The sequence below is a fragment of the Lissotriton vulgaris genome, chromosome 10, assembly GCF_964263255.1.
Source record: "Lissotriton vulgaris chromosome 10, aLisVul1.2, whole genome shotgun sequence".
In the NCBI taxonomy this organism is placed as follows: domain Eukaryota; kingdom Metazoa; phylum Chordata; class Amphibia; order Caudata; family Salamandridae; genus Lissotriton; species Lissotriton vulgaris.
This window is the reverse complement of record NC_141698.1, coordinates 143,472,532-143,495,970: the sequence shown is the minus strand read 5'-3', so window position 1 is coordinate 143,495,970 and position 23,439 is coordinate 143,472,532.

The window sequence follows — 23,439 nt, the reverse complement described above, 5'->3', positions numbered from 1 at the left end:
GTGTGTAATGTCCACTTGATTCCAGGGAAAAATTAAATGAAGTACCCATGGGCATGGAACCTACTCTGGGCTGGGCCCCACTCCACACTGAGCACAAAAAATGCCCTGTATTCCAGTACCAATTGGAGGCAGGTGGGTCGGGTAACAACCCATAACACTTTCAGGGGCATGGAGAAAAGTCAGTTCCTATGCCAATAGTGATTTCTCCCCATTTAACCTTTGATATTGTGTGGATGGCTTCCTGCTTGGTGATAATTGTTATGTTATAACCTTCAAGCATGAATACATTCAGGAAAAGCAGTGCTGGAAAGTATTACTTCTCCTGTAGAAAAAGGGGTCTGGGGAGTGGAGTTATGTATTCTAGACCTGCTGCTTAGATTACAGTGTTTTCAGTCAGCCGTGGTATCCCCCACTTTCTAGCTACATTATCAATCTGATGTAGTAACTCCAAACGTGGCAGCAGAAATACTTCCACTTCCACAGTCTGTGGTGCACAGCACTTTTTCTCTTCTACCCTCTTGTTTTGCTGACTTAGGGGCTCATTACAATAACGGACGGACTTCAGTATGTCCGCCATCGTCTCCTATCTGGGACCGCCCGCCAACCGCGCAGCAGTCCCACAATAGGAATTAGGATGCAACCGCCACCATGAGGGTCGCATCACCCACCTTTAACATTGCGGCGGGTGCTGCTGGCTGCAGCACCTGCCGCAATGTTAAAAAGGGATGTTCTACATATCCCTGTACTACATGACAGGCACCATGTGGTTCCTGTCACTTGGTCCAGGGATATGTAGGGGGGCACTCACTACAGGTACCCCCCAACACCCAAAGGAATGGGCTAGGAGTGAAGGAGAGGCCGCTACGGGCCCCCAATGTCCATCCCGCTAGCCTTTTCATGGTGGTTGAACCGACATGGAAAGGCTGGTGGGGATGGATATCAATATCTGTCCAGCTGTGCCTAACAGGCACCACCACCATTCTGGCTAATGCGGGCGGTCAGTTTGGCGGTCAGATTTTATTTAAATGTCGGGACCTTGGCGGTCAGATTTTCCGACAGTAACCAATGTGACTGTCATTTTATGTATTTCGCCCTCAGAATTGGCAGGCGGACCACCTCCGACTGGCTGACGGAGGTGGCCCTCCAGCAATCATTATGAGCCCCTTTGTTTTTGCTAGCTTTAGGGTTCTGCTCACTTTACCACTGCTAACCAGTGCTAAAGTGCTTGTACTCTTTCCTTAAAATATTGTAGAATTAGCTTATGCCCAATTGGCACATTTAATTTACCTGAAAGTTCCTAGTGAAGTGGAACTGCTTGTACCGGCGACCTGTAATTTAAAAGCTAATAGTGGACCCGCAGCACTGATTGTGCCACCCACTTGAGTAGCATTTGCTTTGTAGCCTAAGTGTGCAGTTTTAAACTGCCATTTCCACCTGGCTAAATAAACCTTTGCCAGCCTAAACCTTCTTTTTAATACATATAAGTCACCCATAGGGTAAGCCCTGAACAACCCAGAGGTCAGGTTGTAGTGTATAAAAGTATGCATGTACTTTTAAGTTTTACATGTCCTGATAGGGAAACACTCCTCAAGCTGTTTTTCATTAACGCCCTTATAATATAACATTGGAGTTACTGTAATACATTTAATAAGCAGTAACCGCCAATTGAGAACAGGTTGGCAGGTCAAGTTTGGTGTCTAAAGAATTATAATGTAATTAAAAGTCTTCTTTAATGGCAAAGTAGGATTTTTGATCGCAATTATGAAAAATAAACTTTTAGAAAGTTGGTATTTTCTTGTCCTAACTCTTTGGGGCCTGCATCCTGTTCCTGGGTCACAAGACTAGGTCTTGCTGGCAGTTGGTCTTTGTGTATTGCTGAATGACATATATATACATATATATGTACTCTGCAAGTTCATAACTCAGAGGCCATACATTAATTCTGCTTAAATATCTATAGACGGTAGTGTGCATCTTTATGTTTGGGTGGGTATTGCAGGACATATCCACCTGTACATGATTCATATACTGGTGTCCTGGAAGCCTCACATGGAAGATGTATTCACTACATTACAAACCAGGTCGAGTTATCTGACATGACACTGATGGTAGAGACTATAACATACGAACAACTGCCACATTGAGTGTTAAGAGGACTACATCTGCCCCTGTATACAACCATTAGGTGGGTGATTGGAAGCCTTCCGTGTACTTCGTTACGACTTATACTTCGAAATTTAGAGCACATGAGAGATGGGGAATTACTTATATAGAAAGCATCACTAACGTCAGGTTAGAGGATCTACACATGCAAAAATTATTTTAAACATTCTCATATACTGGCAGTAGCGTGTAGTGAGGGCTTTAGTATCCGGTATTTTGGGTGCAACACCTACTAACAGCTGTTACCATAGTAACAACAGCACAGCACTACATTTCCCAGTTGCCCCGCACGCAGGATGGCACTTTTGAAGCTTTGACGCATGCGCACACTTTACGGGCAACGGGGGTGATTACAGAAGGGACTCATTTAACAGTGGAGCCGGCGTCCTTCCAGTATTCTTCGCGGCGCCGTAGGAGCGGGCACGAGTGGTGTTTGGACCTCCTTCAGAACAGTAAGATACTGCGAGGGCCTGACTCTGAATGTTGAGTACTTTGCGGGGTAGATCTGGAGTGAGCAAACCCATGGGTGACCCTGGGGGGGCCCTTAACCGATCGCAGAATGTTTGATTTGCTTAATCTATCAATAGCAGGAGCAGATTGAGGGGTGATAAGGTATTTTACAACTGTACATCCCCGCATTGGGTAATAAATTTGCTCTTTATGTCTCTCTTGAACGCTGGTTGTGTTCTTTGGAGCTTGGAGCTTTGGCGCTTGTTTGAGTTTAATCTACCAATAAACTTGGTGAGTTGTGAGAGTATGATGGGTGATAATACATGTACTCTACGATACAAATCTTTGTAACGTCTGATTGTGAATGTAAAGCTTATCAGCAGCAATGCATATACATACGAACACATCCTCTATATATATATATATATATATATATATCTAGCCAAAAGATGACGACGCCGTGTGCAGTTCTTAGTTCTTTATTTTGGCCGCTGCAACTGCTTGCTTGTTCTGTGCTCAATCACTGACAAAGCAAACTTCACTCTCTCCCTCGCTGTCAGTTACAAGCAGCCTTACCCGGGCTTCAGGTTCCTTGTCTAGATGTCGTCCGACCTCCCGACTCGTTCCTTCAATCCCAGAGCTGATCTTCACTTCGTCCGGCTTCTCCGCCTCACAGCGTTCTGGAGGGTGGCAGTTGCACTGAATACGACATGTTGTTTGAGTATTCTCTGCCCCTCCTTAGCGAGAGTTGCGTCGTCTTTATGGACTCCTTGGACCGAGTCTAAAAATACAGCCAAAAGATGACGACGCCGTGTGCAGTTCTTAGTTCTTTATTTTCACCGCTGCCAAACGTGTTTCGACTGCCAAGCAGTCTTGCTCACTGGTCAATTCAGAAGTAAAAAGTGGCCATTATTAAAAACATTACCTTACGTATTCCACAAACTACACAAATTGCAGACTCGTAGTTCTTTGTTGTAAAATATCGGAGTTATCTGAGCCCTTACATACAATGTTTGCGTTCTGTTTTTAAATGCGACACAATTTTGCCCTATTTCATGAAGACGTAGAGCGTAGCATTTTTAAAATCTTTGCAGTATCAAAATGAATTATAGCTACCACTAATCTTCGCCACAATCATATCAGCTTCTTTTTTCTCCCAAGTGAGCATGCTTTATTAAACCAAACCACGGACAACTTCATTGCTTCGCTTTTTTTCTTGTATCTTTACTAGCTGTCCCAACCTTATACATGTTATGTTGTATTCGAACAAAGAACTACGAGTCTGTTGTTTATGGCAATTTGTGTAGTTTGTGGAACACGTAACGTAATGTTTTTAAAAATGGCCACTTTTTACTTCTGAATTCACCAGTGAGCAAGACTGCAGTTCACTCACCTTACAATCTTTAATAGTATTTTATTTAACAATATATATTAGGCATGAGGTTTCCTAAAACAAAAGAGGTGTGCTTTAGTAATATTTCACCAAGGACTGCCCTCAAACATATTATGGAAGCAATCATAAAGTTAAAAGTGAGGTCAAAAATGAAACGCAATACATATGGGCTATATAATGCATTTCTACACATACTTTTTGAATGTATGAGGTGTCTGAAGGTGCTTTCTGAATCGTTCATATCCCCTGAATTTAATATTGCTGGAAACGGTGTACATACACAAGCAGTGCTCCCTTTAAAAACATTCTTCAAAAGGGTAAATCAAAAGACTTAAGGAGATATTCACAAGAACGTGTGATAATTGACGCAAAATTGGCTTAACGCAACTCTTCTTATCATAGTCTATCACGGGAAAATAATGCAGTGTTAACGTAGCATTCACAACACGGCGGTACCATGCGATAGGCCCACGATAACACCTCAAATGTCCACGATAAACTCAACAAGACGCAGCAAAAATGCGAAACACAAACGCAAAAAAAGTTGCGATGAGGCCAATCGCAATACAAAAATGAGCGAAAACAAGCGACAGGCCTGCAATTCACACATGTTAGGCAGGAAAAATCACCATAAAAGTAAAGAAAAACACACAAACATATGCCAAACAACAGCAAAGCACAATAGATTTTGCCGGAGCAAGTATGGAGGGCAACCAGAACCTCACAAGCCCCCAGGAGGACCAGCCTGGGACCTCGGGGTCAGGGAAGGGCAAGGAGAAGAAGAGTAGGAAGAAGCGCAACTGTTCATCACCTCCACTGTGTCATTGGCAACAAAGAATCGACTATGGCTGTCCATCGTGGACAAGGTAAATGTAGTCGGAGTGCTGAAAAGGACAATGGAAGAGGTCAAGAGGTCCTGGAATGATGTCAAGAGCAAAACGAAGCTGAAACTCACTAACAACCAGAAGGCAGCAATGCAGACTGGAGGTGGGAGTCCTGCACCACAGCAGAACCTGGGCGAGATGGAGGAAATGGTGTCCACAGTCATTAGTGGGGAGACAGTAGCAGGATTTGGGGGACCGGACACTGCTCAACATGACCGAATACAACTGCACCAGGGTGAGTAACTACCAGGGACTGGGGGGACAGGGGGTGATGGGCGCAATGGCACACATGTATAATTAAGTAGAGCACATCTGCTGACAAACCCTGGCCCATCCCCCAACTCCCACCAAGAGAACAATGTACCCAAGTATGCAACATCTCAGCACTGTATAAGCACATAAGTCAAAGGCCCACCGCATGAAAGAGATAAGGGGCAGCACAATCAGAGCTGCAGGGGCCACTCCCCCATAATGCAGCACACACACACATAACATGCAGAGCACATAAACAAACCGCAACACGTCCACAACAGAACACAGGACACAACTGGTGCCGCTCGTGTTTAGAAACTGGCCAATCACATTTGGAATTGCAGGGAAATGTGAATTGATAATGTACAAGTACAAACACACATTCATTATGCTGTCGTAATGTCCACTGTCTGCCATCAAATTGGCAGCTCCTCCAAAACAGCCACAATGCACACAGTCATGCAATCTGTATGAAAACATGTACAATGCGACAAAATACATGTGAACACATTGTGAAACTGCATCTCCCCTTTACATTGCAGAGGGAGAAACAACACCTCCTGCAAAGCAGCCCAAACCTCTCTTCTCTGATGACAAAGAGGACCACCACAGCTTTGACTCCGACGCCCTCCAACAGCTTGTGGAGAGCCTCCGCAGCCCACCTCCTGGAGCAGGGCATCCCATCTGCTACAAGGAGACCCCACTCCCTGCACAGACCACACAACAGGCAGAACCCACCACCACGACTGCCTCCCAGGACCACCATAAAGAACACATGGCCTTCCAACGCCGTGTGTTGGGGTGCCAGGAGAATCTGGCTGAACAGGTGCGGGTGGGCTTCGACCACATGGCAGCCAAACTAGATGCCATACGTGGGTGTCTAAGTCCCATCAGGGACCAGTCACGGTCCCTAATGGACACCCACAGTCCACTCCATGCTCTCCAACAGACCATGGCTGACATCGCTGGAGCCCTGACTCAGAGACTAGAACAACTGGTCAGTCAGAGTGGCTCTAGCGATGTTACCCGGGAGTTGGGACACATGCGAAGGTTAATGTAGACCATGGAGCAGACGCAGGCGGAAAGAGCGGCTGCCATGGCTGCACACCAGTGAGAGGTAGCTGGGTTTTTCAATGACCTCAGGAACATCCTCATGGCATTGCTGCTGCAAGGCCTGGTGCTGATGTATGCTGCTTCTATCACAGCATCCGCATCTCCGCCCCACGAAGTGTCAGTGCCACACAGTGCAGCAGACATTCCACCACTGGCCCCTGAGGTATCACTGCCACATAGTGCTGGAGACAGAATGCCACCGCCCACAAGTGAGGCACAGGAAACAGCAGAGGATGAGGATGCAGATGAATCTGCCTGAGTAGTAAGAAGTACGCAGTAGCATTCATCTCCGCCATATGGTCTGCTTCTGCTTGGTTCTGCCCTCTGCATCATCATCACCTTCCACTGTCCCCCGATACACTCTGCTAAACTCACCATGGACCTCAAAATGGACTGCCATATTCTGTTGGATCGCCAATGACACAGCAATCAGACTACGGACTGAACTCTTCCTTTAGACTTGTCATTCCCTGAAGGACTCTGGCTGGCCCTCCACGGGCCAACATTGTAAAGTGGGTTTGCATGGCCCTGTACTGCTCCACTGAATGTGCATTAAACATTCATAATCACACAGATGTGTCATGTCTATGATCTTTCAAGTGTGGAAGTATGGATGAATGTAGGCTCAGTTTATTCCCCCTTACATCAATGTTGCTCATGTTGTTGGACTTGGGTCACAGGGTGACACATTGCCAAATGCGGTCTGGGTGGCGCAAACACAACAACAGGCACACACGCATTAGTTCCTTCCTTGTCTAGCCCAGTACTGAACCACGGCCAAAGCCCCGGGGTAATTGTTCAGATCCTTATGCTGGACTGGCATACGCCAGACCAGCCCACTCCGCTCACGCTCACAGGGGGGGACGACAATGCTACGTGTGCCAGGTCTTCCCTGTAGTGATCTTCAGATCACAGGTCTAGTTGTCAGCATGCCACAGCAACTCCCTCATGGCTGTTTTACATCCACACCCATCCAGCACTCGCGTCACAGGACATGTGACCCTGCCAATAAAAAGTGTTGGGTGCATGTGCTCGATGCCATTTCCACTCTCTATCTGAGTGTATCCGTGTGGTGTTAAAGTAGGCATGAGGGCCTAGGGCCCTGCAACATCCCATTTTTCAGGGCTGGAGGTGACATGATGTTGTCCGCGCCACGATACTCAATCATAGAGTGTCCATGACTTGTAGGGCACAGACTTGGTGACACCGGATGCACTGCGGCCGGCACAGGCACACCGCCACGGGACAGACACTTTTGGTGCACTGAGGTTGGGGCACCTTAAGTGCTGAGCGGGTGTGCTGCCTGTGATGATGCCCCGTCCTGGCGGTTCAGACTGGTAATGATCGGTTGAGCCCTGCTAGACCGTAGTGTAGGCTTGAGCCAGCGGGCAGTGCATGCCTACCGCCATGTGGCATTGCCTCGTGGGTCACAGAGTTAGTGGCACCTCAAGGGCAGAGCGGGTGTGCAGCCGGAGATGCCATGTGCACTAGCATGTCCTCTGCCATAGCAAAATTAAGACCCGGAATAAAGAGTGAGACCTGGTGGCCCATGGAGCAGGGCTGCATGATGTGGAGGGTGCCATGTTTGCGGGCCCCGGGCTTGGGGCTTGCACTGGCATGTAGTGGGCCCTCTTTGTGACACACCAGTGGCGGAAGGTAAGTAGTGAGACCTGAGTTTGCAGGGGTGGGCATGCACCACTGGGCGGCGGGAAGGGCTGGGGTGCAGCTGCCTGGGTGCGGGCGGACAGGCGATGAACTGCAGTGCATAACAGCATGTGATTTTAGACACATCGGTGCCAACAGGTGAGCAGTGAGGCCTCTCTCTCTCTTTTTCTGTCTCTCTCTCAGCCTCTCTTTCCATCTCTCTCTCTCCCACTCTTTCTGTCTATCTCTCTCTTCCTCTCTCTCTGCCTCTCTTTCTCTCTTTCTCTCCCTCTCTTTCTCTCTCTCTCCCCCCTCTCTTTCTCTCTCTGTGTATCTCTCTCTCTCTCTTTCGCTCTCTCGCTGTCATTTGATGTGCGCATGACACACCTTCTTATCTGGAATTTTGCCTTGCAGGCAATGACCTACAGATTGTCCTGAGGACACCCGCCATGAGTCTTCAAGATTGTTGTTTTGAGTTTTTTTGAATAAAATGTTTTGTTTGGTAATTCCAAGGTGAATGCGTGATGCTCATTTTTGTGACGACACATGCCTGTTTTGATTGTGCGACATCAGTCGAATTATTTTGTATATGATTACGTGAAGTTGATGTGACATGTCTTTGCCTGGGGGGGGGTCCTGGGGGTGGTGGCAGTAGGTGTTGTGGCCCTGTTAAGGCTTCCAGCTGCATGATTGGTGACTCCATGGCATCTGTTGCCCTTCAGGTGTGGTTCTGGGCTGGGCTCCCTCTTCTGGTGCAGGCTGTCATCTGACTTTACACCAGGTCAGAGCAGGTGTTCCTTTCTTTTCTGCTTACGCACCTTATCAACTATTTTGGGTTTTCATCTCCCATCTGGCTGGTCGTTGAGAATGTTGGGGAGTGGTGTTGTTGCGGCTTTCTGCAGGGGAACGCCTACTCTGCATCTCATTAGTGATAGTTGAGGGGGTCATCTGTGGTGATGTTTTTTTGCAGCTGCTATCACAGGTAAACTGGTGATATGGCTGTTAGCACCAGCTTGTGAATGGGGGGATACATATATCGCGACTATGGCTGCGATAAAGTGCCGATAACTTGGCGATAATTCATTGAGAATATGCCCCTTAAAATGTAACACATTTGTTTTAAAGAAAGAAAGCTACAATCACAGTGACGCACAGCTTCACAGGAAGTGGGTTTTTCCTAGCGCTTGGCAAAACAAGCATTTACAATGCAATGGTCTCGGCAATATTATAGGTAGAGCTATTAGAATTGCTCATTATTTTTTTAATCTTTTTTGTATCCCTAAATGAATGGCATTGTCATTTGTATTGGCATTAGCTTTGTTTTTTGCATATGTGATACCTATTGCATTAGCAGAGAGAGAGTGAGGTAGTGGGATAGAGAGAGCGAGTGAGGTATTGAAATAGAGAGAGAGTGAGGTAGTGAGAGAGAGTGAGGTAGTGAGATAGAGAGTGAGGTAGTAAAGAGTGAGGTGGAGAGGGATGTTGTGAGGTAGTGAGATATAAGCATAGAGTGATGTTGTGATGTAGTGAGATAGAGAAAGAGGTAGTGAAAGTGAGTTAGTGAGATAGAAAGAGTGAGGTAGTGAGATAGAGTGATTGAGGTAGTGAGTTAGAGAAAGAGAGTGAAGTTGTGAGCTAGAGAGTGAGGTAGTGATGTTTTGAGAGAGAGAAGTTGTGAGGTAGTGAGATAGAGTGGAGTAGTGAGGTAGAGAGTTATGTAGTGAGAGAGGTAGATAGAGAGTGAGGTAGTGAGAGACAGAGAAAGTGAGGTAGTGAAAGAGTGAGGTAGAGGGATGTTCTGAGGTAGTGAGATAGAAACAGTGAGTGAGTTTGTGAGGTAGTGAGAGAGAGTGAGGTAGTGAAAGAGTGAAAGTGACTTAGTGAGATAGAAATAGAGAGAGTGAGGTAGATAGAGTGAGACAGAGAGAGTGAGGTAGTGAAAGAGTGAGTTAGTGATGGAGAATGATTTTTGGTGGTAATGAGATAGAAACAATGAGTGATGTTGTGACGTAGTGAGATAGAGAAGGATTGAGGTAGTTTAAGAGAGAGTGTAAGTGACTTAGTGAGATAGAAATAGAGAGAGAGTGAGTTAGTGAGATACAGAGTGACGTAGTGAGTTGGAGAGAGAGTGAACTTGTGAGCTAGTGCGATAGAGAGTGAGTCAGTGAGAGAGTGTTGTAGTTATTTTTTGAGTGAGTGACTTGTGTTATAGTTAGGTAGTGAGAGTGATATCGAAATAGAGTGATGTTATGGAGAGAGTTACTGAGAGAGAGAGAGAGAGATAGTGTTATAGATTTAACTTGAGTAGTGATGTAGTTATTTTTGTTTTGTGGGAGAGTGAAGTAGATATAGAGTGAGGTAGTGAGAGATATAGAGAGTGAGGTAGTGAAAGAATGAGGTAGTGAGGGTGAGAGTTGTTGTGCTGTATTGAGATAGAAACAGAGCGATGTTGTGAAGTAGTGAGCTAGAGTGAGGTAGTGTATGAGAGAGTAAAAGTGAGTTAGTGTATTTGAGAGAGAGAGTGCGGTAGTGAGATAGAGAGAGAGTGAAGTTGTGGGGTAGTGAGAGAGTGATGTAGTGAACTTTAGAGAGAGTGTGTCGTGATATAGTGAGATAGAAATAGAGTGAGGTAGTATATAGAGAGAGTGTGAGGTATTGAGATAGAGAGAGTGAAGCGGTGAGTTAGAGAGAGAGAGTGAAGTTGTGAGGTAGTGAGAGTGTTGTGAATTTGAGAGAGTGTGTCATGATATAGTGAGGCAGTGAGAATGAGATAGTGAGATAGTAATAGATAGAGTTAGGTAGTGATGTAGAGAGAGTGAGGTAGTGAGATAGAGAGAGTTAAGTTGTGAAGTAGTGTGTTAGAGAGATAGTTCCTGTGGTAGTTATATTGTGATGCTGTGAGAAAGAGAGAGTTGAGTAGTGAGGTAGAGATTGAGGTAGAGAGAGAGAGTGAATGAGAGATAGTGTAGTAGTGTGAGAGATAGTGAGGTAGTGAGAGAGATAGTGAGTTAGTGAAAGAGAGAGTGAGGTAGTAATAGAGAGAGTGAGGTAGTGATAGAGAGAGAGTTCGAAGGGACGGTATAGTGGAGCTGAGTAGAGAGTGAAGGGATGGTGCAGTGAGAGGCTGAGGAGAGTGCATCAGTGAAGGGACGGTACCAAAAGAGGCTGAGGAGACAGTGCAGCAGTGAGTGATGGTGCAGTGGTGGAGTGAGGGCTGCAGCCTGGATGGGGGGCGGGGCTGAGCAGAGAGTGCAGCAATGAAGAGGCGATGCAATGGGGGGCTGAGCAGAGAGTGCGTCAGTGAATGGATGGTGCAGGGAGAGGCTGAGGAGAGTGCAGCAGGGAAGGGACGATGCAATGGGGGGCTGAGCAGAGAGTGCATCAGTGAAGGGACGGTGCAAGGAGAGGCTGAGGAGAGTGCAGCAGTGAAGGGACAGTGCAGGGACAGTGCAGGGAGAGGCTGAGGAGAGAGTGCATCAGTGAAAGGATGGTGCAGGGAGAGGCTGAGGAGAGAGTGCAGCAGTGAAAGGATGGTGCAGTGAGAGACTGAGGAGAGAGCAACAGGGAAGAGACGGTATAGTGGAGCTGAGGAGAGAGTGAAGGGATGGTGCAGTAAGAGGCTGAGGAGAGTGCATCAGTGAAGCGATGGTAACGTGAGAGGCTGTGAAGAGAGTGCAGCAGTGAGTGATGGTGCAGTGGAGGAGTGAGGGCTGCAGCCTGGATGGGGGGGGCTGAGCAGAGAGTGCAGCAGTGAAGCGATGGCACAGGGAGAGGCTGAGGAGAGAGTGCAGCAGTAAAAGGACAGTGCAGTGTAAAAATAAAAATATGCCTTACCTCTAACATAAACTAAAATCAACATACATACCTGTCTGAACAACTCCGTGCACAGCGGTGCACATCGCTGAAGGGAATCGCCACGGGCCATGTTGAACCTAGAAAAGAGAGAATAAACATAAGATTAGCAAAAAAAAACCAAAATGGCTTACCTCTGAACGAAAACAGAGACAGAGAGTGAGGTAGTGAAAGAGAGTGAAAGTGACTTAGTGAGATAGAAATAGAGAGAGTGAGGTAGTGAGAGAGTGAGGTAGATAGAGTGAGACAGAGAGTGAGGTATTGAAAGAGTGAGTTAGTGATGGAGAGTATTTTTTAGTGGTAGTGAGAAAGAAACAATGAGTGATGTTGTGACATAGTGAGATAGAGAAGGCCTGAGGTAGTGTAAGAGAGAGTGAAAGTGACTTAGTGAGATAGAAAGAGAGAGTGACGTAGTGAGATAGAGAGTGACGTAGTGAGTTGGAGAGAGAGAGTGAACTTGTGAGCTAGTGAGATAGAGAGTGAGTCAGCGAGAGAGTGTTGTAGTTATTTTTTGAGTGAGTGACTTGTGTTATAGTTAGGTAGTGAAAGTGATATGGAAATAGATAGAGTGATGTTATGGAGAGAGTTAGTGAGAGAGAGAGTGAGATAGAGTTATAGATATAATTTGAGTAGTGATGTAGTTATTTTTGTTTTGTTGGAGAGTGAAGTAGATATAGAGTGAGGTAGTGAGAGAGAGTGAGGTAGTGAAAGAATGAGGTAGTGAGGGTGAGAGTTGTGCTGTATTGAGATAGAAACAGAGAGATGTTGTGAAGTAGTGAGCTAGAGAGAGTGAGGTAGTGTATGAGAGAGTGAAAGTGAGATAGTGTATTTGAGAGAGAGAGAGAGAGAGAGAGAGTGCGGTAGTGAGACAGAGAGAGTGAAGTAGTGAGTTAAAGAGAGAGTGAAGTTGTGTGGTAGTGAGAGAGTGATGTAGTGAACTTTAGAGAGAGTGTTGTGATATAGTGAGAGAGAGATAGTGAGATAGAAATAGAGTGAGGTAGTATATAGAGAGAGTGTGAGGTAGTGAGATAGAGAGAGAGTGAAGCAGTGAGTTAGAGAGAGAGAGAGTGAAGTTGTGAGGTAGTGAGAGTGTTGTAGTGAATTTTTGAGAGTGTCATGAGATAGTGAGGCAGTGAGATAGTGAGATAGTAATAGATAGAGTGAGGTAGTGATGTAGAGAGGGTGAGGTAGTGAGATAGAGAGAGTGAAGTTGTGAAGTAGTGTGTTAGAGAGATAGTTACTGTGGTAGTGATATTGTGATGCTGTGAGAAAGAGAGAGTTGAGTAGTGAGGTAGAGATTGAGGTAGAGAGAGAGTGAATGAGAGATAGTGTAGTAGTGTGAGAGATAGTGAGGTAGTGAGAGAGATAGTTTGAAAGGGACGGTATAGTGGAGCTGAGGAGAGAGTGCAGGGACGGTACCGTAAGGGGCTGAGGAGAGAGTGCAGCAGTGAGTGATGGTGCAGTGGAGGAGTGAGGGCTGCAGCCTGGATGGGGGGCGGGGCTGAGCAGAAGGTGCAGCAATGAAGGGACAATGCAATGGGGGGCTGAGCAGAGAGTGCGTCAGTGGAGGGAGGGTGCAGGGAGAGGCTGAGGGAGAGTGAAAGTGAGTTGGTGTATTTGAGAGAGAGAGAGAGAGAGAGAGAGAGAGAGAGAGAGCGGTAGTGAGAGAGAGAGAGTGAAGTAGTGAGTTAAAGAGAGAGTGAAGTTGTGTGGTAGTGAGAGAGTGATGTAGTGAACTTTAGAGAGAGTGTTGTGATATAGTGAGAGAGAGATAGTGAGATAGAAATAGAGTGAGGTAGTATATAGAGAGAGTGTGAGGTAGTGAGATAGAGAGAGAGTGAAGCAGTGAGTTAGAGAGAGAGAGAGTGAAGTTGTGAGGTAGTGAGAGAGTGTTGTAGTGAATTTTTGAGAGTGTCATGAGATAGTGAGGCAGTGAGATAGTAATAGATAGAGTGAGGTAGTGATGTAGAGAGGGTGAGGTAGTGAGATAGAGAGAGTGAAGTTGTGAAGTAGTGTGTTAGAGAGATAGTTACTGTGGTAGTGATATTGTGATGCTGTGAGAAAGAGAGAGTTGAGTAGTGAGGTAGAGATTGAGGTAGAGAGAGAGTGAATGAGAGATAGTGTAGTAGTGTGAGAGATAGTGAGGTAGTGAGAGAGATAGTTTGAAAGGGACGGTATAGTGGAGCTGAGGAAAGAGTGAAGGGACGGTACCGTAAGGGGCTGAGGAGAGAGTGCAGCAGTGAGTGATGGTGCAGTGGAGGAGTGAGGGCTGCAGCCAGGATGGGGGGCGGGGCTGAGCAGAGAGTGCAGCAATGAAGGGACAATGCAATGGGGGGCTGAGCAGAGAGTGCGTCAGTGGAGGGATGGTGCAGGGAGAGGCTGAGGAGAGTGCAGCAGTGAAGGGACGATGCAATGGGGGGCTGAGCAGAGAGTGCATCAGTGAAGGGACGGTGCAAGGAGAGGCTGAGGAGAGTGCAGCGGTGAAGGGACGGTGCAAGGAGAGGCTAAGGAGAGAGTGCAGCAATAAAGGGACGGTGCAGGGAGAGGCTGAGGAGAGAGTGCATCAGTGAAGGACCGGTGCAGGGAGAGGCTAAGGAGAGAGTGCATCAGTGAAGGGATGGTGCAGGGAGAGGCTGAGGAGAGAGTGTAGCAGTGAAATGATGGTGCAGTGAGAGACAGAGGAGAGTGCAGCAGTGAAGAGACGGTATAGTGGAGCTGAGGAGAGTGCAGCAGTGAAGGGACAGTACCGTGAGGCTGAGAGAGAGTGCAGCAGTGAGTGATGGTGCAGTGGAGGAGTGAGGGCTGCAGCCTGGATGGGGGGGCTGAGCAGAGAGTGAAGCGATGGCGCAGGGAGGGGCTGCAGTGAAGGGATGGTGCAGTGAGAGACTGAGGAGAGTGCACCAGTGAAGAGACGGTGCAGGGAGAGGCTGAAGAGAGTGCAGCAGTGAAGGGACGGTGCAGGGAGGGGCTGTGGAGAGAGTGCAGCATTGAAGGGATGGTGCAGTGAGAGACTGAAGAGAGTGCAGCAGTGAAGGGATGGTGCAGTGAGAGACTGAAGAGAGTGCAGCAGTGAAGGGATGGTGCAGTGAGAGACTGAAGAGAGTGCAGCAGTGAGTGATGGTGCAGTGGAGGAGTGAGGGCTGCAGTCTGGATGGGGGGCTGAGCAGAGAGTGCATCAGTGAAGGGACGGTGCAGGGAGAGGTTGAGGAGAGAGTGCTGCAGTGAAGCGATGGTGCAGTGAGAGGCTGAGGAAAGTGCAGCAGTGAAGGGACGATGCAATGGGGGCTGAGCAGAGAGTGCGTCAGTGGAGGGATGGTGCAGTGGAGGAGTGAGGGCTGCAGCCTGGATGGGGGGCGGGGCTGAGCAGAGAGTGCAGCAATGAAGGGACAATGCAATGGGGGGCTGAGCAGAGAGTGCGTCAGTGGAGGGATGGTGCAGGGAGAGGCTGAGGAGAGTGCACCAGTGAAGAGACGGTGCAGGGAGAGGCAGAGCAGAGAGTGCAGCGGTGAAGGGACGGTGCAGGGAGGGGCTGTGGAGAGAGTGCAGCATTGAAGGGATGGTGCAGTGAGAGACTGAAGAGAGTGCAGCAGTGAAGGGATGGTGCAGTGAGAGACTGAAGAGAGTGCAGCAGTGAAGGGATGGTGCAGTGAGAGACTGAAGAGAGTGCAGCAGTGAAGGGATGGTGCAGTGAGAGACTGAAGAGAGTGCAGCAGTGAAGGGATGGTGCAGAGAGACTGAAGAGAGTGCAGCAGTGAAGGGATGGTGCAGTGAGAGACTGAAGAGAGTGCAGCAGTGAAGGGATGGTGCAGTGAGAGACTGAAGAGAGTGCAGCAGTGAAGGGATGGTGCAGTGGAGGAGTGAGGGCTGCAGTCTGGATGGGGGGCTCAGCAGAGAGTGCATCAGTGAAGGGACGGTGCAGGGAGAGGCTGAGGAGAGAGTGCATCAGTGAAGGGATGGTGCAGGGAGAGGCTGAGGAGAGAGTGTAGCAGTGAAATGATGGTGCAGTGAGAGACAGAGGAGAGTGCAGCAGTGAAGAGACGGTATAGTGGAGCTGAGGAGAGTGCAGCAGTGAAGGGACAGTACCGTGAGGCTGAGAGAGAGTGCAGCAGTGAGTGATGGTGCAGTGGAGGAGTGAGGGCTGCAGCCTGGATGGGGGGGCTGAGCAGAGAGTGAAGCGATGGCGCAGGGAGAGGCTGCAGTGAAGGGTTGGTGCAGTGAGAGACTGAGGAGAGTGCACCAGTGAAGAGACGGTGCAGGGAGAGGCTGAAGAGAGTGCAGCAGTGAAGGGACGGTGCAGGGAGGGGCTGTGGAGAGAGTGCAGCATTGAAGGGATGGTGCAGTGAGAGACTGAAGAGAGTGCAGCAGTGAAGGGATGGTGCAGTGAGAGACTGAAGAGAGTGCAGCAGTGAAGGGATGGTGCAGTGAGAGACTGAAGAGAGTGCAGCAGTGAGTGATGGTGCAGTGGAGGAGTGAGGGCTGCAGTCTGGATGGGGGGCTGAGCAGAGAGTGCATCAGTGAAGGGACGGTGCAGGGAGAGGCTGAGGAGAGAGTGCTGCAGTGAAGCAATGGTGCAGTGAGAGGCTGAGGAAAGTGCAGCAGTGAAGGGACGATGCAATGGGGGGCTGAGCAGAGAGTGCGTCAGTGGAGGGATGGTACAGTGGAGGAGTGAGGGCTGCAGCCTGGATGGGGGGCGGGGCTGAGCAGAGAGTGCAGCAATGAAGGGACAATGCAATGGGGGGCTGAGCAGAGAGTGCGTCAGTGGAGGGATGGTGCAGGGAGAGGCTGAGGAGAGTGCACCAGTGAAGAGACGGTGCAGGGAGAGGCTGAAGAGAGTGCAGCAGTGAAGGGACGATGCAATGGGAGGCTGAGCAGAGAGTGCATCAGTGAATGGACGGTGCAGGGAGAGGCAGAGCAGAGAGTGCAGCGGTGAAGGGACGGTGCAGGGAGGGGCTGTGGAGAGAGTGCAGCATTGAAGGGATGGTGCAGTGAGAGACTAAAGAGAGTGCAGCAGTGAAGGGATGGTGCAGTGAGAGACTGAAGAGAGTGCAGCAGTGAAGGGATGGTGCAGTGAGAGAGACTGAAGAGAGTGCAGCAGTGAAGGGATGGTGCAGTGAGAGACTGAAGAGAGTGCAGCAGTGAAGGGATGGTGCAGTGAGAGACTGAAGAGAGTACAGCAGTGAAGGGATGGTGCAGTGGAGGAGTGAGGGCTGCAGTCTGGATGGGGGGCTGAGCAGAGAGTGCATCAGTGAAGGGACGGTGCAGGGAGAGGCTGAGGAGAGAGTGCTGCAGTGAAGCGATGGTGCAGTGAGAGGCTGAGGAAAGTGCAGCAGTGAAGGGACGATGCAATGGGGGGCTGAGCAGAGAGTGCAGCAATGAAGGGACAATGCAATGGGGGGCTGAGCAGAGAGTGCGTCAGTGGAGGGATGGTGCAGGGAGAGGCTGAGGAGAGTGCAGCAGTGAAGGGACGATGCAATGGGGGGCTGAGCAGAGAGTGCTGCAGTGAAGCGATGGTGCAGTGAGAGGCTGAGGAAAGTGCAGCAGTGAAGGGACGATGCAATGGGGGGCTGAGCAGAGAGTGCATCAGTGAAGGGACGGTGCAGGGAGAGGCTGAGGAGAGTGCATCAGTGAAGGGACAGTGGAGGGAGAGGCTGAGGAGAGAGTGCGTCAGTGAAAGGATGGTGCAGTGAGAGACTGAGGAGAGTGCAACAGTGAAGAGACGGTATAGTGGAGCTGAGGACAGAGTGAAGGGATGGTGCAGTAAGAGGCTGAGGAGAGAGTGCAGCAGTGAGTGATAGAAATAAACATAAGATTAGCAAAATAAACAAAATGCCTTACCTTACTTGTCTAAACCACTTCGTGCACAGCAGTGCACACAGCTGCACGGAGACGCCACGGGCCATGTTGTACCTAGAAAAGAGAGAGAAAAAACTAAGATTAGCAAAATCAAAAAGATAGATTACCTCAAACAGCAAAAGAGCAGCATATCGGGACCAGTTTGTGCACAGCAGTACACACAGCTGCACGGAGACGCCACGGGCCATATTGAACCTGAAAAACAAAGAAATAAACATAAGACTAGCAAAATAAACAAATGGCTTACCTCTAACAGCAAAACAGCAGCATACATACCTGTCTGAACCACTTCGTTCTCAGCGGAGCACACAGCTCTCAACCCAAAAACATGTGAGAGGTAGCAAACCGTGTGTTACAAGGGCAAAGTGGTGTGTGCATGTTACACAAGGGCACCAAACACAAGTACATGGAAAATACTCCAAAGAGGCAGACACTCCAACCCCAGGAATACCCTGGGAGGGCACTTCCATGGTCGTGGAAATTATCAGTAGTGGGAAGTCTTCCTCCAAATAACAAGAGGACGTGAATTACTTTTGGAGGTGTGCTTATGGTGCGCCGAGCCGATTAAAGTTTTCGCTCCACTGGGGTTAACACCATGGTTTTTCTAAATACGCTATTTGTGGCTCCATATCTCAAAATGACTTTCGTTATGCAGGGCCAGCAGTTTAAATTGGCTTAGGACAAAACACACGTACACGATGCATTGATGGGAGGTTGCCGGTCTGGTGGATGGGGACTGGTGGTGGTCTTGGGGGGGTACAGGGCATCATTGGCAGCCTAAAAGAACTGTTGCGGGGAAGGCGAGGCTCGGAAGATGGCAGGGGATGTGAGGTGCTGTCGGAGGCTGTCGGGGGAGAGTATTTTGTTTCCGAAGTACGGGAAAGGCGGGCGATGGTCGCGTGTTAGCACCACTTGGCACAGAGGTGCCAACTGAGTCCTGGGTTAGGGGGCGTGGGGATGCTCGGGTGCGGAGTGGGAGCCCGTGCGTGTGGGGTGGGCACGGGGACCACGCGGGGCGTGCGGCAGCTAGGCAGGACGTGGGCCGCACTCCGGCACACTATGCGGTGGTCAGGTCTTTCGATTGTCACTTTTGTAATGCACCGTTTCCTACCTCTTGTATTTGTTGGCTCACGATTGTCACTTTTGTAATGCACCCTTGCTGCCTCTTGTAGTTTGTTGACTCACAATTGTAATTTTGCTTCTTTAATGTAACGTTTGTTTTGGACTTGATTGGTCTCATGTGTCAGACCTGTCCGTATTGTGAAGCGCTCTGACACCTTCAGGTAAACTTCACGCTATATAACATGGCATGAATAAATAAATGGCACTGCGTGAGGAGAGCAAGGGGGGGTAGAGAAAACGGAGGCAAGGGGAGGGGGAAGCCAGGAGGGGGTCACCAACATGAGCAGCAAGAAAGCCGCTGCCTCCTCGCTCTGCCAATCGTGAGTCAACAAACTACAAGAGGCAGCAAGGGTGCATTACAAAATGACAATCGTGAGCCAACAAATGCACACACATCGAGGGCAGACACCACTGCAGGCCACAAACACCCATCATGCACATACATCGGGGGCAGACACCGCTGCAGGCCACAAACACCCATCATGCACACACATCGGGGGCAGACACCGCTGCAGGCCACAAACACCCATTATGCACACACATGGGGGCAGACACCACTGCAGGCCGCACGCACTCATCACACACACACACACACACACAGGCCCGACCCGCCAGTGGCCCACATCTTACCTCAGACGTGCTCCGCAATGTCTGCCCAGCTCCCGTAGGCCGCTGGGGAACCACGGCACTGAAGCTGCCCGATTCAGATGCAGCGCTAGTCTGCCCAGCCCATTAAAATATAAATGCCACATGACCAGGAACCTTCTTTATAAAGCAACGGATTGTAGAGATACATGTCACTCTGTTAGGGACATAGTCACAAACTACCCTGTCAGGCACAGAGGGGGCTTATAAAGTACCGTAGTTACATTTATTAAACCACGCCTATTTGGTAGACCCCAGATTTTGGAGAGCACTGGTTTAGTAAGGGATGCAGAACCGCAGATTATGAGTCATGTCATGCTGGATAACTCGACTGCGTTTTTTTCTTCAAAGTGCTGAGGGGAAACAGAAGAAGGAAGGGTGGGGGCGTAAGTGGGAATGATGGAACAAGGGAATAAGAGAGGAGGACATGGGGAAATGATGTCATTCACGCTGAGTGGGCTATGATTAGATCACCTAGGCGAGGCATCGACCAATCAGTTTATTAGAGTGTTTGTATGCGTGTGTGTGGGAGGGAGGGGGGGGGGTAGGGAGTGACACAACGTAGACGTACAAACTCTTAACGAGGGGGCTGTACATGCCTGAGAAACACTCGGGCATGTACAGCCCCCTCGTTAAGAGTTTGTACGTCCACGTTGTCACTCCCTCCCCCCCTCTCCCTCCCACACACGCATACAAACACTCTAATAAACTGATTGGTCAATGCCTCGCTGTGCCCCCTCATATGCGCAGCTTCCGATAGGTGTCTACGAGTCCCGGACTCCCTGCAATTGGCCCCTCAGTCTGCGCCTTGATGCCAGCAGCGAAGCCCAGTCCGCACACCTCCAGGGTCTCAACAGAGCCATGGGGGAAGGGCGCAGATCACACTACACGGCGCTTATGCAAGTCTGTGCGCCACTCTATTTTTGCACTCCTACCATACTGCCCATGTCTCTGTAGGGGTCCCTCTCGCATGCCACAGCTCACAGGTTTGGAATCCACAACTCTGCAAGAACGCCGCATCTTTCACCAACCTCCGGGCACCACCTTGCAGCTCCTCTGCCGTCGAATGCAGTCGGACCCTAGCCGAAGTTCCAGGGACCGCAGCGCAAGACCGTGTGTGCCTGCCACCGCCCGTCACGGCCCACTTTCGTGTGGCGAGCGGGAGGGTAGGGGAGAAATTCCTTCGGCGGTTCCGGCCCCTCATTCTGCCATGCTCTGAAACCCTCGTCGTCTCCCCCGCTCCGGGCACTCCACGCAGCAGCAACAACAACTGACAAGTGAAATGCAGTGAAACTAAATTCTGGCCTCGTTACCGCATTTCCGAAGAAATGTGTGATGGTGCTGGCTGCGGGTCCTGCTCTTGGGTCAAGGCTTTCACGATTTTCCGTGATTCTGTTGGATAAGGAGTGTCCTGAGTTAGTACTTGTTGGGTAATACGTTCTAATATGGCACTTTGGTTCCTCATGCAGTAGCAGCGTGCCTGTTATATGGACGACGGGGATGTGCCAAAAAATCTGGGAAACAAACATGTCAATTCATCTGTTGCGAAAGAAAAATAAATGTTCCGTGACACCCGATTACATTTTCATGACTAATTAAATGGTCGGGTTCACCATAAAAACATTTTATTTCTACTACTCGTGGGAGTTCAGACCATCTGCTTCCCAGTTTTGGCACCTTACAAGCTGATGATTTTTTTAATCATTTAAATGTAAAAATAAAGTTCTCTCTTCTTTCCTAATTAAAGAATGATCAAAGTTGGCTCCAAAAGGGCACATGCGGTCATCTCCACGAATGTGCAGAGAGCGGGAGGGACAGCGCAAATACACGGAGAGCGGGAGGAACAGCGAAAATACACGGAGAGCTGGAGGGACAGCGAAAATACACGGAGAGCGGGAGGGACAGCGCAAATACACGGAGAGCGGGAGGGACAGCGAAAATACACGGAGAGCGGGAGGGACAGCGAAAATACACGGAGAGCGGGAGGGACAGCGAAAATACACGGAGAGCGGGAGGGGGGTGGGAAACAGACCGGGGGAGACGCAGAGACGCCCACCGAAACAGACAGGGGAAAGAAGGCACACACGGACATCGAAAATACACGGAGAGCGGGAGGGGGGCGGGAAACAGACAGGGGGAAGAAGGCACGGAGGGAAACAGACACGATCTTACCTTCACTGCGAAGGATCCAAAATGGCGGACACAAGCTTCCGGATTTTTTGGGTTTGTGGGCGTGGTTTTGATGTTCTGAGTGACAGACAACGTCACTGTCTAAAGAACATCAAAAATGACGCCCCCAAATCCGAAAAAGACGGGGCTTGTTTGGAGTGACGCATCTCTCCTCCAATGGCTGGCCTCCGTTTAGGAAGCCAGCCAATAAAGGAGAGCCAGGGCAGGGAGGCGGGACCTTCTGCGCTACTAAGAATCATTAAATCTCCGGCCTAAGACTGCGCAAGCGCAGCCTTTTAGGCCTTCGACCTAAAAAGTGTGTTTTCGCTTGCAGAGACCTTGTGAACACTGTCATTGTCTGTCATCCCGCGACCACCCAATGTGCTGAGTCAACCCGTAGCGCAGGACAAACATGCCAGTACATTGCTCATAGGTTCAATGTAAATTTATTGAAACCAAGGTGTTTGCTGTTTAGTAACTTGTGTAATTGGCAAATAAAACATATGGTATGAAATCGACATAAAAAACATAAGTACAACCACCAAAATCCGTTTATGACGTGAGGATTAAAAGTATTTACTGTCGGTAGGAAAGACTTATGATCAATATAATTGCAAGTGATTTATGGCACCTCTTCCTCAAGCAATATGATGTCCTGGAGTGCTCAATATTCTTTTGTTACGATGTGGTCTTCCATTATTCAAAATAATGCTATCACAATACTATGGAAGAACACGATGTTCGTCATTGAAGTGATTTTTCTAGTGCCTTATTAAACTATCAAGGGTATTTTATTGTGGATAGATAGTTTGAGATAGAATAGAAGAACGAATCAGCATCGCCCTTTCAGATTATAAGCCACCTCATTCCACTGCTCATGGGACAGATCAAGAAAGAACCCCCTTCAGCCTTGGCGGTGGCAGCTTCACCTCTGCCCTCTTGCCACCTCTTAAATGGGTGGCGTAAACAGTGTCCCATATTTAGAGGTAGGCACGGTTGGTGGTGAGTTGTAGTAAGTGGGCTACCACCCCCACCACCATAGGGCTGCAGGGGATCAGCTTCTACACCTGACCACAGGCCAGACAGCACAGCAGGTAGAATTTACTCCGCTAGATTCTCAATGGTGTGAATCAGGATTTCCAATGCCACAGCGCTGCCTCCTCACTTGAATCCCTGAAAGATTGCATTCAGAACCTCAAATAAGTTAAATTTAAAACCGTTGAATGAACAAGATTAGTTACATTGCCATAAATGTGCAGATGTCCGCGGTCGCGCAGCGGACGCGTGCAGCGGGCGCGCCGGAAGCGCGCCGAAGTCGAGCCAAAGTCTAGCCCGTCTGCGCCCGTCCGCGGCCGGACGGGGCGCGGGGCGACGACTCCTGGCCACTCCACATCCCAGAGTATACGGTATGATAGACAGGCGCTATTAGATCTCCGCCCTGGAGTCACCTTATCCTGCTTTCACACCATGGAGGCGCTGCTTGTGCATTGTTGCCCTTCATGCTCTTTCACGCCTAACAAACCACCCATCAGGGCAGGCTCTTTAATACGAACTAAGGCGGGTTTGATTAACTGCCGCTCTCTGGGTAAACACGCTATACAAATTCATCAACTTCTGGAGGATGATGACTTTGATGTGATGTTTTTCACGGAGACTTGGCTTGGGGAACTCTCCGACCCGGACATCATTGAAGCCATGCCTTCTGGTTTTTCCTTGACCAGACTTGACAGGAAGGATGGCAGGGGAGGCGGAATTGCTATTGCCACAAAAACCCCCCTGCAGTGCTCCCTATCGCCTCTGACCATAGATCACTGCGAAGCTGGTCTTTTTACTATTTTAGTTAACCCACAATTCTCCTTCTCTGGCATTCTTGTGTACAGACCTCCCGGGAGACTGTAT